This window comes from Myotis nattereri, assembly GCF_964212035.1.
Source record: "Myotis nattereri genome assembly, chromosome: 3".
Lineage (NCBI taxonomy): Eukaryota > Metazoa > Chordata > Mammalia > Chiroptera > Vespertilionidae > Myotis > Myotis nattereri.
In genome coordinates this window covers 52,304,693-52,321,537 of record NC_138077.1, presented here as the reverse complement: position 1 = coordinate 52,321,537, position 16,845 = coordinate 52,304,693, and the positions used below count along the sequence as shown (strand labels likewise).

General features: G+C 42.7%; 1 protein-coding gene and 1 pseudogene across 2 annotated transcripts in view; both read left to right on the top strand.

Annotated features, from left to right (window-relative positions):
• The window catches only part of XXYLT1 (xyloside xylosyltransferase 1), a gene marked incomplete at its 5' end in the record, with an annotated part of 193,421 nt that extends 185,698 nt beyond the window's left edge, over positions 1-7,723 (top strand). The window contains one exon of the mRNA XM_081086547.1: positions 5,235-7,723. The remainder of the gene's footprint in view (positions 1-5,234) is intronic.
• A 7,285-nt stretch (positions 7,724-15,008) lies between these two features.
• Positions 15,009-15,996, top strand: LOC308515347 (high mobility group protein B1-like; annotated as a pseudogene). Its single transcript has 2 exons — positions 15,009-15,012; positions 15,364-15,996. The product of its transcript is annotated as a high mobility group protein B1-like (transcript).
• The last annotated feature ends 849 nt before the right edge of the window (positions 15,997-16,845 follow it).

Here is a 16,845-nt window from a genome sequence, read left to right as displayed (position 1 = left end):
AGGGCACATGCCCAGGTTGCGGGCTTGATCCTCAGTAGGAGGGTATGCAGGAGGCAGCTGATCAATGATTCTCTCTCATCAATGATGTTTCTATTTCTCTCTCTCTCTCCCTTCCTCTCTGAAGTCAATAAAAATATATTTTAAAAAATTAATTTAGAGAAAATCTTTTGCCTTCACCAAGAACTTTGGCAGGACAAGTAGGAAGTCCAATATTTTAAGAGCCGTATCCATATCTCAACTCTGGCTGCTGCACAGCAGAGTCGCCTGGAGCCCTAGGAGAACATGATGCGGGTCCTCTTTGCATCCAGCACCTCTGATGTGATTGGTGTGTGGCTCTGGCCTTGGTGCCTTTCAAAGGCTTCCCACGTGATTCTGGTGGACAGGCAGGGCTGAGAAGCCCTGATATAGAATAGCAGGCACTGAAAACCTGGCGCAGATGGTAGGACATGAGGAGACACAGTGACGTGGGCACTGGTGTAAAGAAACAGGACATTAGGAAAATCCAAATGTAGTTCATAATTCAGTAACAGCGTGTCCCGACGTTAACCTCTTCGTTGTGATAAATGTCCCCTCGTTATGTAAGATGTGGGCCTGAGGGAAGCTGAGATGGGCATCGAGGAACTCTCTGTTCCACCTCTACGATCCTGTGCATCCAAAGCTCCCGCAGAATTAAAAAGCACCCCGTTCCTTAGTTACTTGTTATGGTTACACTTTAATTCTTGCTTAATTAAAAAATTGTTCAAGTCTTTTGTGGTTTTGAACGTGGTACTTTAAAATGTTGGGAATGGGGTTTGCTAGACCTGGTGCTCATGAGGATTCTGGGTAAGGATGGAGGTCTAGCTAGACCCTCAGAATCTTCCCCTCCACCTGGGGCCCCGAACCCACCATACTGGGGAGGGCCATACCCTTTCCTTCCAGCAATAAAGAGATGCGCAACAAAACTCAGCTTCCTCAGACAACCTTTTCATCGCGTTTCATAGGGCAAGCAAGGAACAAAACTGTCCATGGAGCTCGCCGGTTTTTCCAGAAAGAGTGGGTAGGGGAAGGAAAAAGCCCCGGAGCTTTGAGTTGGAGGAGTCTCAGTGCTCTGGGCCTGATGTGCTGCTGCAGAGAGCAGGAGGACAAAGGCCAGAGAGATGGGGAGGCGAGGCCAGCCCCGCAGGGAGGGAGGGTAAGGGCAGTGCTGGCCTTCAAATCCAGTTCTCTTGATCTGTAGCCCTAGGGCCCTATGATTTCACCTTTGTCCCTGTACTTGACAAGCAGGTGACTGTGTCTGGGAAACTTGTCTCTAGGCTGGAGAGAGCCCAGAACTTAAATCGTGGCTCCTTGTAACTCCCTCTGTTTCTGCTGAGCAAAATTTTTCATTTTCCAACCCTTATAAGAAATGGGCTCTGTGAGAGGCTTCAATCTGCCAGCCGCCAGCACTTCACCGGACAAACTCATCCCGCTGAATTTATAAATTCTGGAACTACTTCAGCCGGGTGTGGAGCTCAATCCCCGCCTGGTGGCCTTGACGGATGAGGGTTTTGCTCGTGTTCCTGGAGGGCCGGGGCCTCTCCGCTGACGTGGTGTTCAGCTGAGATGAATGGGCCCTATCACTATGAAATTTCCCTGGAGTTTGTGCCACGCCTCTCCCCAGCCTGCCAGACCGCTCAGGCGCCTGAGGACCTGCCTGTCCAACCCTGAACATCTCTTCTAGGGTTGGTCTGGGTAAAAATGGCCTTGGGAAAAAGCAATTGCTTCTACAATCATTCACAATAAAGCATTTCTCATTTGTCTTGCTTGAGGAGAGAAATAAAGGATTCTGGTTCGTGGCTTTGAGTGGAAATGCAATGGGGTGGTAGGAGCAGTAGTCCTCAGCCTGGTCCTGCAGTAGAATCACCCAGTGCCCCCGCCCCATTTTGATGGAGTTGATGTCCAGTCATGGACATTTTTTATTTTATTTATTTTTAAAAAATATATTTTTATGATTTCAGAGAGGAAGGGAGAGGGAGGGAGAGAGAGAGAGACGCCAATGATGAGAGAGAATCATTGATCGGCTGCCTCCTGCACACCCTCCACTGGGGATAGAGCCCACAACCCGGGCATGCGCCCTTCACTGGAATTGAACCCGGGACCCTTCAGTCCATAGGCTGACGCTCTATCTACTGAGCCAAACCAGCTAGGGTGGCCTGGACATTTTTTAAAGGGCCTCAGATGGCGTTAATGAACAGCTGGGCTTGAGAACTCCTGGATTGGAGGGAAAGGGGGAGAACATTGAGGTCATTATGTTTGCTAAGACAAACAGCTCTAGAGAGGAGAGTGACTTGCCCAAGGTATTGCCTACTGCTGGTAAATTAAATTCACATCTCAGCTGAGCAAAGATCTGTGGGCGACCGAGTCGGTGCTGGCTGTGGAAGGAAACCAGTATGTCAGGGGCAGTCCCTCCCAGCCGCTCACCCAATTGTTACAGGAAGCGGGAGAGAGGAAGGCCAAGTCCCAACCCAGAGCTCCTGTGAGAGCAGCTGATGGAGGCAGTGCTCACTCCCTCCATGGCCTCCTCCCCCCAACTCCTCCTGCATGCGGCTGCAAACCTGAGGTGACTGTCTGCATATGCCGAGTGACTGGCTCCTTTGAACAGCCTCTCCTTTGAGAGGCAGAATGGAGTACAGTAGTTGATCACATGGGCTCTGGAAGCAAACTGCCCAGGTTTAATTCCAGCTCCATGGCTTCCTCACTGTGTGACCCAGGACAAATGACATAACCTCTCTGTGCGTCAATTTCCTGGTCTGTAAAATGGGGGATCATGAGAGGATACACTCCACAGAACTGGGAGATTAAATGAAGTAGTGCCTGCATAGAAAGTGCTTAATACAGAGCCTAGCAACTAATATGCACTCACTAAATGTTAACTATTGTTATTAAGCCTACAGGCTCAATACTCATGCCTCCTGGTTCAAAGGGAAGGGAAGTTTCTCTGCAAAACAGCTCTGTCCTACAGATGCATAAGCATCTTGAATACCTGAGTGGCACCCGTAGCACCGTTAGCTGCCTATCTCCCGTACCCTCTATCGCCTCTCTCAGATGCACCTGGGCCTAACTCCATCTACAATCTGCACCCACCACCCCCTGTGCTTAGCTCTCACCTACACGCAGATTCCCCCTGTGCTGCTTCCTCTCTGAGCCCTGGCCTTGCTGTGCCTACAGACTCACCTGCCACTACCTTGAGTTTGTGTGCCGGAAGCATGCTCTACTTAATCAAGGGCTGGTATGTCTGGGTTGAACTGACTTCAACAGGAAGGAGTTGGAGGCCTTGCAGGTTCCTTGTGCCTGCAACCGGAGGGGCATTGATGAGCTGGGGTGGTGGCGATTCACCCAGTGAGGGGACCTGCGATGAACAATCTGCAATGATTGGTGGGGGTGGCCTCTGAAAGGCTGCAAAGAAAACCACCGCAGAAGCAGGTGAGTGAGAACGTTTCTCCTGCCTCCTCTCTCTCAACGTGTCTACCTGGGGAAGCCGCCTTGTGAGCAGGTGCCATAGAGAAGAACTGAGTCTTCTTGCCAACAGCCGTGTATGTGAGCCGCCTTAGATGCCAGTCTCTTAACACCAGTCAAGTCTTCAGGTGACAGCAGCCCTGGCCACAGCCCAACTGAAACCTCATGAGAGACCCTGATCCAGAGCCACCAGGTAGACTGTTCCCAGGTCCCTGACCTTAGAAACTGCGATGATAAATGTTTCTTGTTTTAAGCTGCTAAATTGGGGGAGGGGTGGTACTTTGTTCCACAGCAATAAATAACTACTACACTCATACTATAGAATGTTATGCAGCAGTTAAAAAATGGAGTAGAAAGAGATCTGTTTCAACCTGTTGTTTCATAGTTCCATTAAAATAGTCACAGAATGTAAATTTAAAGGACGAAATAACATTTGTCACCTCTATGTTGGCAAAGATGGGGAAATGGTACTCTCATATCTGTTTCTGGGAGGATAAATTGAAAATCAATTGGGAAAGTTGGTTAGGATGAGAATAAGATGTTATCAATTAAAACAAAGCATGCAGACTCCACACCTCTGATGTCAAGATGGGGAGAAAGAGTGGAAGATGTAAAGGGGAGAAGGTAGACGCTATGGGATGAACTGTGTCCCCCCCGAAATCCATATGTCAAAGTCTCAACCCCCAGTACGTGAGAATGTGACTATGTTTGGAGATAGGACCTTCAAATAGGCAATTAAATTAAACTGAGGCTGTTAGGGTGAATCCTGACACAATGCGATGGGCGTACTTATGAAAAGAGGACATTTAGAAGCACCGGGACACCATAGGTGCAGTGCACGGAGCGAAGGCCGTGTGAGGAAAAAGTGAGAAAGTGGCCCTCTGCAAGCCAATCCTGCTGACCCTTCACCTTTGACTTCCAGCCTCTAGAACGGAAAGTAAATTTCCTTTTTAAGCCACCTGGGGCATTGTGCTATAGCAGCCCCAGCAAAATCACCTACTCCCCCAGCTGGATGCTTTCCGAGAGCCCTGTCATTTAATTACCTGCAATCTCTTCTGTGTCCCCACAAAGAATTATTTTCAATTGTCTTAAGCCCTCAGAAAAGTCCCAAAATGGAGAGCCAGCTGCTGGGATTGGGGGTGCTGGATTCTGAGGCACATGGCCAGCCGTCTCCCAGGACACAGTGAGGATGGGGAGGTGGATGCTTCTCTGAGGTGTGGCTCAGCCTGCCCTCTTGCTTCCTGGCTGTTCTGCTGAGCTGCTCCCCAGATTAAGCAACAATATATTTCACAGCCAAGAGTGGGCAGGAGGGGACCTGGCCAGGTTGCCAGCAGGGCCCACTTTCCCTCAATGAATGAAGAAAGGGTCAGTCCAGCCTCTGAAATTCTGCATTCCTGTCAGCTGTGAGCTCAAGTCAGCTTGACCCAGAGCCTGCTGCATGCTGATCCGTGTGTTAGGCACAAGCTGGCTATGAGCTTGCCACGAGAGCTAACCCAACCTACATTTTCAGTCCCTTTTCTTCTCCACATCCCAACCAATGCACCTGTGCACCTGTGTTAGTCAAGTGACAGAAAACCAAATCTACACAAATAGGGTGGTGTTTATGAACTTATCTAACTAGAAAGTTCTAAAGGGTGCAAGTGGCTTAAGGCTTGGCTTCAAGGGTTCAAGTGCAATATCAGTAATATGGCTCCTTATCCTCTCTCCCCTTCTCCTCTCACCTTGTATCCTCATACCCTCTTTGTTTACTTCATTTTCAGACAGACGTTCCTTGTATCATGGCGAAGTGGTTCCAGCAGCTCTAGACTGAACGAGCCCAAGAAGATTTCGACAAACTCTGATTGGCTCTTCTTAAGTCATGTGCTCAGTTCTAAATGGATCACTGTTACCCTAAAGAGTGTATTTGGATTGGCCAGGCCTGGATCATGTGCACACTCTTGTTGTTGGGGAAAGGAGTTATCCATGGGGAATGGGCTCCAGTTTTTAAGGAAGTGTTCTGTGAGCAGAAGAAAAGAGGAGAAAGGCTTGAGGGCAAAGAAGCTTTATAGCTGGCACAGTCTGTTCCAGAGCTAAATAGAACAGAATTGTTGCTATTCCCAGACCAGTCTTTACATTTTCCTACCACCTTGACTCAGGCCCTCCTCCTGCCTGACCTGTAACAGAAGCCAACCCAAACTATGACTGCCGTCCACAAAGACAAGCTCAGGAGCCAGAAGCAGAACTACTGTATTTTACCTTGATGCAATACAAATAAAAATTGGTAAAACAAGAAAGCAAAAATCCCTATTATTTAAAGTTTTAAAAACAAACAAAACCAAATTTTTGTTCTTCTGGTTTCTGGTCCTGCATATACGGAGCTTGGAAGTTGCCACTCCATCCCAACAACAAGGACAAAGCTGAGCAAACTGAACTATCAGCAGTTCTTAGACCTGTCAGAGAACGGAGGTCACAGGGCAAACTCTGTCCCAAACGTGGAGAGACAGGCGGATACAGAGAATTACAACTTACCAGAGCAAAATCCACACACAGAGTCCTCCTTGGGAATCAGTACCAGGTAGAAAAATCTGAACCAGTGCCAGGGTAGAAAAATCTATTTCAGCAAATCGATGAATTGCTGAAGGCTCACAGTGTACAAGTCTGTGAGTTAGAAAATTTCACTCTGTTAAGACAATAAGGAGACAAGCCTTAGACTGGGGAGATATTTACAAAAAAAATATAGCTGATAAAGAACTGCTATTAAACACAAAGAATTCTAATTCAATGACAAGAAAACAAACTACCTGATTAAAAAATGAGCAAAAGATCCACATAGACATCTCACTAAAAAAGACAGACGGATGGGAAATAAGCATATAAAAGATGCTCCACATCATATGCCATTAGGGAAATGCAAATTAAAACAACAATAAGATGCTACTACACACCCATGAGAATGGCCAAACTCCAGAGTGCTGACACCACCATATGCTGGTAGGATACGGAGTAACAGGAGCTCTCATTCTGCTGGTGGGAATGCAAACTGGTACAGCCACTTCAGAAGACAGCTTGGCATTTTTTTTTTTTTTTACAAAAGTAACATGCTCTTACCAGCACCACACTCCCTGGTATTTACCCAAATAAGTTGAAGATATACATCTACAGTTAAGGACTGAACGTTTGTGTCCCCTCAAACATCCGTATATTGAAGCCCTGATCCCCCATGTGATGCTATTTAGAGATGGGGCCTTTGGGAGATAATATGTTTTAGATGTGGTCATAATGTTGGGGTCCTCATGATGGGGCTTAGTGCCCTTATAAGAAGAGGCCACGCTCTCCGGCCCCTCTGCCCCACACCATGTGAGGATTCAGCAAGAAGATGGCTGTCTACAACCTGGAAGAGGGCTCGTGCCAGAATTCGGCACCTTCATTCCAGCTTCTAATGAACTGTAAGAAATCAATGTCTTGTTTAAACCACCCAGACTGTGGTATTTTGTTACAGCGGTCCAAGATGACAGAAACGTCCACACATCTGCAAATCAGTGTTGATAGCAGCTTTATTCATAGTTGCCAAAACTTGGAAGCAACCAAGATGTCCTTCTGTAGGTGAATGGATAGATAAACTGGTGCATCTGCACAATAGAATATTACTCAGTGCTAAAAAAGCAATATACTACCATGTCATTAAAAGACACAGATGAATCTTAAATGCATGTTGTTCAGTGGAAGAAACCAATTTAAAATGGCTACACACTGTATGATTCCAACTATATGACATTTTGGAAAGACAGTAAAAAGATTAGTGGTTGATTTGATTGACTAATGGTTCATCCCTTTCCCCCAAAAGCAACAATCCTCAATTTATTAATTTTTCAAATCTAAATATCAATCTTGAACATATTTGTTTATTTATTAATTTCTTGATAAGAAGATAATATCCTCAAGTATAGAGAAAGTGGAGAGGATATTATGATATTACCTTGCTCCACTCTATGCAAGTCATTTTGAAAATATGAATGAAATAGATTCTTTTATAGGAGAATATAATTTCCCAAACTTATCCCCAAAGTAGATGAAACATGTAAGCAGAAAAATTCACAAAGAACAAAGAGAGAAAATATTGTCAAACAGCTACCAAAAATATCAGGAGAGTCAGATGGTTTTACAGAAGAATTCTATGAAAATCTAAACAGATTGATAATAATTATGCTAGTTGTTATTCCAGAGAATAGAAGAATTCTTTTTATGACACATAATACTGTCATCAAAATCCAAAAAGCATGAAAAAAAGCTTCAAACGAATTATGCTTATGAATATCAATATGAAGAAATCCCACATGAAATATTAGCCCCCCCAAACACGCACGCGCACACACACACAAAACTCACTACAGCAGCACCTTACAGGCACTTCAAATGAGTGATAAAAACACAAATTATTTAATAAATAGAGTTAGTACAAATGCCAGCTGTCTGGAAAAAATTAAGTTGGATTCAAACTTCATATCTTATATCAAAATAAATTCCAAATGGATCACATATTTAAATATTTTTAATTGGATTGTTTTTTTGTTGTTTTTTTGCTATTAAGTTGTATGAGTTCTTTATATATTTTGGATATTAAACCTTATCAGAAATATAATATGCAAATATTTTCTCCCATTCGGTATGTTGCCTTTTCATTTTATTGATTGTTTCTTTTGCTGTGCAGAAGATTTTTTCATTTGATGTAGTGCCTCTTACTAACTTTTGCTTTTCTTGTTTATGCTTTTGGTGGCATATCCAAAAAATTATTGCCAAGACCAATGCCAAAGGACTTTTTCTCTATTTTTCTTCTAGGAGTTTTATGGTTTCAATTCTTACGTTTACGTCTTCAATCCATTTTAAATTAATTTTTGTAATCCAGGCGTTCAGTTTAATTCTCCTGCATGTGGTGATCCTGTTTATCCAATACCATTTATTGAAGAGACTTTTCTTTCCCAACTGAGTGTGCTTTGCTTCCTTGTCAAATATTAGTTGACTGCACATGCGAGGGTTTATCTCGGGGCTTTTCGTTCTTTTCCATTGGTCCCTGTGTCTATTTTGATGCCAGTACTACACTGTTTTGATTGCTAAACTTTGTAGTCTAGTTTGAAATCAGGAAGTGTGATGTCTCCAGCTTTGTTCTTCTTTGTCAGGATTATTTTGGCTATTTGAGGGTCTTTGTGATTCCATGCAAATTTTAAGATTATTTTTTTTCTATTTCTGTGGAAAATGCTGTTGGAATTTTGATAGGTACTCCATTGAATCTAGAGATGGTTTTAGGTAGTATGGATACTTTAGCAATATTAATTCTTCTGATCTATGAACGTGAAATATTTTTCCATTTGTTTGTGTCTTCAAAATTCTTTCATCAAAGTCTTGTAGTTTTCATCATACAGATCTTTCACTTCTTTGGTCAAATTTATTCCTAAGTATTTTATTGTTTTTGATGCTACTGTACATGGAATTGTTTTCTTATTTTTTTAGATGTTTCATTGTTAGTGTACAGCAATGCAACTGGTTTTTGTATGTTGATTTTGTATCCTGACATTTTACTGAATTTATTGATTAGTTCCAACAGTTTTTTGGTGGCACCTTTAGGATTTTCCAAATATGGAATCATATTACCTGCAAACAAAGACAATTTTACTTCTTCCTTTCTGAATTGGATGCTTTTGTAAGTATTCGTATTAAAATGGGTCATATGGTTTGGTTCTAAGCTTTTTCACAGCGAGGGTAAAAAGTGAAACATGGACCACATATAAAATATAAAAGATGCAAACATGTTTTCGTAGGAGAGATGGTACTTTTGCTGGCACTAAATTATAAAATTATTTTTTCACCTAGAGTTTACATAAGGAAATAAGGACATTTAATAGACTAATTCTCCCATAAAAATTCTCTAGTGCATGAAGAAAATCAGTTCTGGCTGTTTCTTCAGTGCTTGAGGTTTCCAGCAAGAGGGAAGCTCAGGATTCCAGTCAAAGATGGAGGTGCGGGAGGCTCCTGAACTCACCTCCGTGGGTGCACCAAGTCTACAGCTACACGTGGATTTCTGAAAGAAATCCAGGAACTATCTGAGCAACCCCTACGCATCTGTGAATGGGAAAAGTACCCACACCGAAACGGGTAGGAAAGGCTGAGATACACCATGGAGCCTACCTCCGGCACAGTCAGGAAAAGGTTTCTTTTGGGACAAGAAGAGAGACACTTCTTCGTTGAGCACAAGAGGAAGGAAAGGATGAGCAATGAGAGAGAGAGTTGGAAGGGAGGAGGAATAATAGCTTTTGTCTACATTTCTGCAGGTGGAAATAAGGATGCTCGGCCAGAGGTGGGAAGAGGGGTGGGACAGAATTGGAGACAAAGGGGACAGGTTTGGGGAATTCCCAATAGGTGATCAGGGAGGGGAGGAGCCTGCTACAACAGCTCAGCATGAATTTGTAGAAAACTGGGTTTTTGAAAAGCTGTGACCTTCCCTGGGAAATCTCTGCCTCCTCATAGCAGGGAACGGATGGCCCTAATTAGCCTTCCTTAAGGAAAGGCAAGTGCCGGTCCCTGAGACCATTGAAGTATAACCGATTGGTAAGGATGTTGTGAACGAGATCCCTGCGTGAATGGACTAAATAACCTTTAAGAGCTCTTCCAACCTGGAGATTTTATGATGCTATCATTCTATATATTGTAAGAAACTTAACAAAATCAAATTACTTCCAGCCTGTGCACGTTCTAGTGGCCTGCTTTCCAGCTTCTCTAAAGGAACGGAATGGAAAGTGCTGTGCACTCAGAATAGATTATGCGATTCTTGCACTCTCATTCCAGGCCAGTTCGCCTAAGTGTCAGGTAATTATGATGATGGCACAGCAGCTGCACCTGCGTGCTGACTGGTACGTTAGCGCAGCATTCATCTCTCTTGAGCAGGCCTGGAACGGCTGGAACAAAGTACCCTTTTGACGCATATTCTTTTTATTTGCTGGTGGCTTAGGAAATTTCTGTTCCTCAACTCAGCATTTCCCCTGCTGACTCCTGGTTATGAAAGGTCTGTTCTCTTTAGAGAATTTTATTTCTTTCTCATGCTCTGGAAGCAGCTTTGCAAAGGAGGCAGCAGGTAAGAGGGGAGATGTTCTGTCTGGTTCCAGCTCCAAAAGGTACCACAAATCTTGGACGGATGACAGGACTCCCATGTGTCTGGGTACCCCATGTGTCTTGGAATAATATAGAGAAAAAAAAAAAAGACTGTTCTGATATTATGGTGCTTGCTTCATATTGGGATGGAGCTATATATTCCCATGACTAAATCAAAGGGTAATCTTTGAACAAGGCTCATTATGTAAGTGACAGAACCATTGACCATTGTGCAACTCCATTCTAGTTTTATTGATACCCCAAACACTTCCATCACCAGAAAATGCCTCTCAGTGACCAGCAGCAGATGCATTTTCAGGAGAAATGTGGGACATCAACTTGTCAACGTGACCCTCAGCCACGCCAGTCTGGAGATGCTTGTCCCAGGAAGTCTCCTTCTATCTCCTAGTCATCTTGCAGCATCTTGTGACATAAATCATCTGCCCAAGGCAACAAAATATTTCCACATGGAATGAAACTTTGTGCCACTCTTTGGCACTAGAAATATTGCTTGATTCTTCCCTCAAGTTCATAATCAGATCACAGGAATATAAACATAAGTCCTACATGTCAGAGAAGAAGTAGAGGGAAAATGTTCTAAGATCGAAGGAGTGCAGACAATTAACTGATTTGTAGACATTTAACTGATGTTTATAAATAGTTTCATCCTGCCTAATTATAAAAACAAAAGGGCAGAAGTACTAATCAAACCTCAATCATTACTATAGCACCCAAAGCAATCTACGGGTTCAACACAATTCCTGTCAAGATACTAGTGGTGTGCCTTAGCCGGTTTGGCTCGGTGGATAGAGTGTGGACCTGCGGATTGAAGGGTGCTGGGTTCAATTCTGGTCAAGGGCATGCATCTCAGTTTCAGGATCAATCCCTGGTCCTGGTCAGTGCGCATGCAGGAAGAAACCAATTGATGTATGTCTCTCACATCAATTTTTCTCTCTTTGTGTCTCTCCCCCTCCTTTCAACTCTCTTTAAAAATCAATGGAAATATATCCTCAGGTGAGGATTAACAACAACAACAAAAACATTACCAGTGGCATATGTCACATAACTAGAACAAATATTCCAAAAAATTATATGGAACCACAAAAGACCCCAAATAGCAACAGCGATCTTGAGAAAACAGAACGAAGTCGGAGGACTCACACTACCTAATATCAAACTATACTACAAGGCCATAGTAAACAAAACAAGATGGTGCTGGCATTAAAAGACATAGATCAACGGAACAGCATAGAGAGCCCAAAAATAAACCCATGCCTTTATATTGATAAATATTTAACAGGAGGCAAAAACATACAATAGGATAAAGATAGTCTACTCAATAAATGGTGTTGGGGAAACTGGACAGATACATGAAAAAAAAAAATACAACTAGACCACCTTTTTATACCACACAAAAGAATAAACTCAAAATGGATTAAAGACTTACTTGTAAGACTCGAAACCATAAAAATCCTGAAAAACATAGGCAGTAAAATCTCGGACATTTCTCCTAGCAATATTTTTTCTGATATATCTCCTCAGGCAAAGGAAACAAAAGAAAAAAATAAACAAATGGAACTACATCAAACTAAAAAGTTTTTGCCCAGCAAAGAAAACCATCAACAAAATGAAAAGATACCCCACTGAATAGAGAGCATATTCACTGGTATGTCTGATAAGGGGTTAATATCCAAAATTTATAAAGAACCTATAAAACTCAAAACCAAAAACACACACAAAACAATCCAATTAAAAAATGGGCAAAGGACCCAAAAAGACACTTCTCCAAAGAGGATATATACAGGTGGCCAGTTGACATCTGAAAAGATGCTGGACTTCACTAATCATCAGAGAAATGGAATGAGATATCATCTCACACCTGTTAGATTGACTGTCATCAATAAATCAACAAACAACAAGGACTGGCAAGGATGTGGAGAAAGGGGAACCCTCGTGCCTGTTGGTGGGAATGCAGATTGATGCAGCCACTGTGGAAAGCAGTATGGAGACACCTCAAAAATTAAAAAATAGAACTGCCTTATGACCCAGCCATTCCACTTCTGGGAATTTATCTGAAGAAACCCAAAACACTACTTCAAAAGAATATATGCACCCCTATGTTCACTGCAGTGTTATTTACAATAGCCAAGATTTGGAAACAAGCCCAAGTGTCTATCAGTAGATGAGTGGACAAAACAGCTATGGTACATTTACACAATGAAATACTACTTGACCATAAAAAAGAAGAAAATTTCACCCTTTGCAATAGGATGGATGAACCTGGAGAGCATTATGCTAAGTAAAATAAGAATAAAAAAAAGTCAAATACCATATGACTTCATTCATATGTGGAATCTAATGAACAAACTGAACTAACAAGGAAAATAGAGACAGATAGATAGAGAACAGGCAGACAGCTCTGGGGCTGGGGTATGCAGGGGGTAGGTGGAGGGATGGAGCAAAAAAGAAAAGAAGAGAGAACTCATGGACATGGACAACAGTGTGGTGATTTCAAGAGTGAGGAGGGTGGGTGGAGGTGGATGACAGTATGGAGGGGATAAATTGTGATAAAAAAGTAAAATAAAATAAAGAATTAAGAATACCCCTCAGTTACTACCACTTATATGGGGAGTCACAAAGAGTTATCCCTTTCTGTTTCGTCTCACCCCACCAGTGTAGCCTGAAGTATGTCAGTTAAAGCCTCTCAACCTCATAATTCACCTAAAAATAGTGGGATTAAAATGACAATCTATTTATTGACACCATCTTAGCAGTTTCCAAAATGGATACCAGTGGTTCTGATTTTTAAAACCCCCATAATCTATGATTCTATAAGCAGAATAGAAGAACCATGTAGAAAAATGGAAAGAGCAAAGGATTGTAAAGAATCCTAGCCTGAGTAGAAGTACCACAACATCAATCAAATTCTAACCCTTCAGGAGGTAGGGGGGTAAGAGATCAACCAAAGGACTTGTATGCATGCATATAAGCATAACCAATGGACATAAGACATTGGGGGATAGGGGAGGCTAGGGGACTGTCTAGGGCGGGGGGATAAAATGGACACATATATAATACCCTTTGTAATACTTTAAGCAATAAAAAAAAAAAATTCTAGCCCTTGAAGTCTTAGACTATCTGGAAAATCTGCCAACCAGCCTAAAATACCACGACTCTGGTAAGGAATGATCACTTGTTTTACCAAGTGGGTACTGTGGTGTGAGGATGGAGAGTCAACAGTGTGTATATGAATCTCTGGGAAGCCCAAGGAGAAATGGGCTGTAGGAAAATGTTGGCTACACATCAAATTTTCTGCCACAAGTACCTAAAGAAAACATAACAAAAATCCTTGTAAATGAATAGCCAAGTGTACAGGCAGGAGAGGAAAATCACCAGGCACCAGAAATGAGGAGGGAACCGAAAGCCATAGTGGGAAGTGGATGAGCTGCTGGCTCCTGAACAGAGGTGGGGTAGTTGTGGGGTGATTGGTGTAGAGGAGGTGTGGTGGGCACGATGGTGGCGATCTCAGTAACCCAGGGGCCCGGGCTTTCATGCCCACATGGGAGCAAGATATGAGACCTTGGGCCGCATTAGGCAGGGAGTTAGAATGAGGGCCCTGCTTAAGGCTGGCATTCTCGGAGGCCGCAGCCTCAGGGAAAGCATAGATTAGGGGAAAACCTGTCCGCTGGCTCAGCAAGAGAACAAGAAAGCATGTCTGTCTCTGCTTGGGCTTAGATTTAAAACTTCTCCCCTGAGAAATCAAAGCTCAGGGCCTGTGTCTCACATAGATTCTGTTTGAATTTATAGTGCCCAGAAGTCTGGAAAACTCCCGAGCCAAAAACCTTAATAAAAAATGGGTTTTGATTTGCCTGGAGAAGTAAATACAGAAACACTCTGAGGGACTATTCCATCATCTAGGGTGAAAGGGACTTCATGGAACGTATGAGACACACCAAAGATGCACAAGAGTCTGAAGACATAAGGACCAGACTTCCACGAAGTTGGGGTAATAGAAAGAAAGGCAGATAAAGAGTGCGGTGTGCCCAAAAGTAATTTTAAAAAACTTTGCCCATGTACAAGATGACATGTGGACAAGGATATTTGCGGCAGTATTATTTGTACCAAAAAGCTGGAAATAGCTCATGTCATTCTTTAGAGGACTAGGTAAGTAAACTGTGGTGCATCTACACCAAGGCAACGTAGAGAAAAAAAAAATGAAGCTTCCTATGTACTAATGGGAAAAGGTATTCAGGATATATTATTAATTGAATAAAGCCAGAAAGAAATCAATATAATTAGTTATCTTTTATTTAGGAAAGAGAGAGATAATAAGAATTAATATCTTTGAGTGCTTGCATTGACACGGAAAGAATATACAAAGATTGGTAACAATTATTGACCATAGCGATTAGAGCATGGGTATGTGGAAGGGGCATGAGTGGGAGTGAAACATATTTTTCTGTTATTTTGATTTTTAAACAATGTGAGTGTATTAGTTATTAAAATTACTAGGAATAGAGAATATTTGGATAATATAGTGAATGAGCTTGATCTAACGGGATGTATATGAAGCATGCACCCAACATTTAGAGCCTGCATTTAAAAGATACTCCCTTGGTTATAGGGTGGAGAGAGTGAGGAGGCTGCATCGGGCTCCTGCTCTCACAGCCATCACAGTACATTGGGCCCCATAGAGACAGCACTGGGGCAAGTGCGAGGCGGACGGGCACTGAGGAAAAATAACTAACCACGGGCAAAGGAGCGCCTAAGATGTGAGCGACAAAACGCCGTATGCTTTCTTTGTGCGAGCGTGCTGGGCAGAGCACAGGATGAAGCACCCAGAAGCTTCAGTCAACTCCTCAGAGTTTCTAAGTTCTCAGAGAGCTTGAAGACGATGTCTGCTAAAGAGAAAGGAAAATTTGAAGACATGGCAAAGACGGACCAGGCCCGTTATGAAAGAGTAATGGAAACTTACCTCCCTCGTAAAGGGGAAACATAAAAGATGTTCAATGCACCCAAGAGGCCGCCTTCGGCCTTTTTCTTGTTTTGTTCTGAGAATCGCCCCCAAATCAAAGGAGGGCATCCTGGCCTATCCATTGGTGATGCTGCAAGAAGCTGGGAGAGATGGGGAATAACACTGCTCCGCTGCAGGTGGCAGGCCTGGTGAAAGGAAGGCTGCAGAGCTGAAGGAGAAATACAAAAAGGAGATTGCTGCGTACCAAGCTAAAGGAAAGCCTTATTGGCAAAAAGGGAGTTGTCACGGCTGAAAAAAGCAAGAAAAAGAAGGAAGAGGAGGAAGCTGATAGTGATGATGAATGTTAGTTAGTTCTAGGTCAGTGGTTCTCAACCTTCCTAATGCCGCGGCCCTTTAATGCAGTTCCTCATGTTGTGGTGATCCCCAACCATAACATTATTTTCGTTGCTACTTCATAACTGTAATGTTGCTACTGTTATGAATCATAATGTAAATATCTGATATGCAGGATGTATTTTCATTGTTACAAACTGAACATAATTAAAGCATAGTGATTAATCACAAAAACAATATGTAATTATATATGTGTTTTCCGATGGTCTTAGGCGACCCCTGTGAAAGGGTCATTCGACCCCCAAAGGGGTCGAGACCCACAGGTTGAGAACCGCTGTTCTAGTGCAATTTTTTCTTCTCTGTAAAGCATTTAACCCCTCTGTACACAACTCACTCCTTTTAAAGAAAAAAATTGAAAATAGAGGCCCAGAATTTGTGCACAGGGAAGAGGGGCGGGGGTCCCTCAGCCCAGCCTGCACCCTCTCCAATCCGAGAGCCCTTGGGGGATGTTCAACTACTGGCAGTCGGACATCCCTCTCGCAACCTGGAACCGCTGGCTTCTACCTGCTCGCCTGCCTGCCTGCCTGCCTGATCACCCCTAACCACCTCTGCCTCAGCCTCCGCCATCATGGCTTTGTCCAGAAGGACATCCGGAAGATGTCTGGTCTAATTAGCATATTACCCTTTTATTAGTATAGATTCTCTTAAAATACATATGAAACACTGGCAAAATTTAACTCTCTGTAGGTAATAAAATATCTAAAAACTCCTCTAAGATTTAATAGCTATAGTCCTCATTCTCAGACTACAGTATAATAAAACTAAAAATTAATATATAATCAATACACCACTTTTATTTGGTTATTATAAATAATACATGTATCAAGAAAGAATAATATTAAACTTATAAACATATTTAAAATTGAATAATAATTAATACTTTA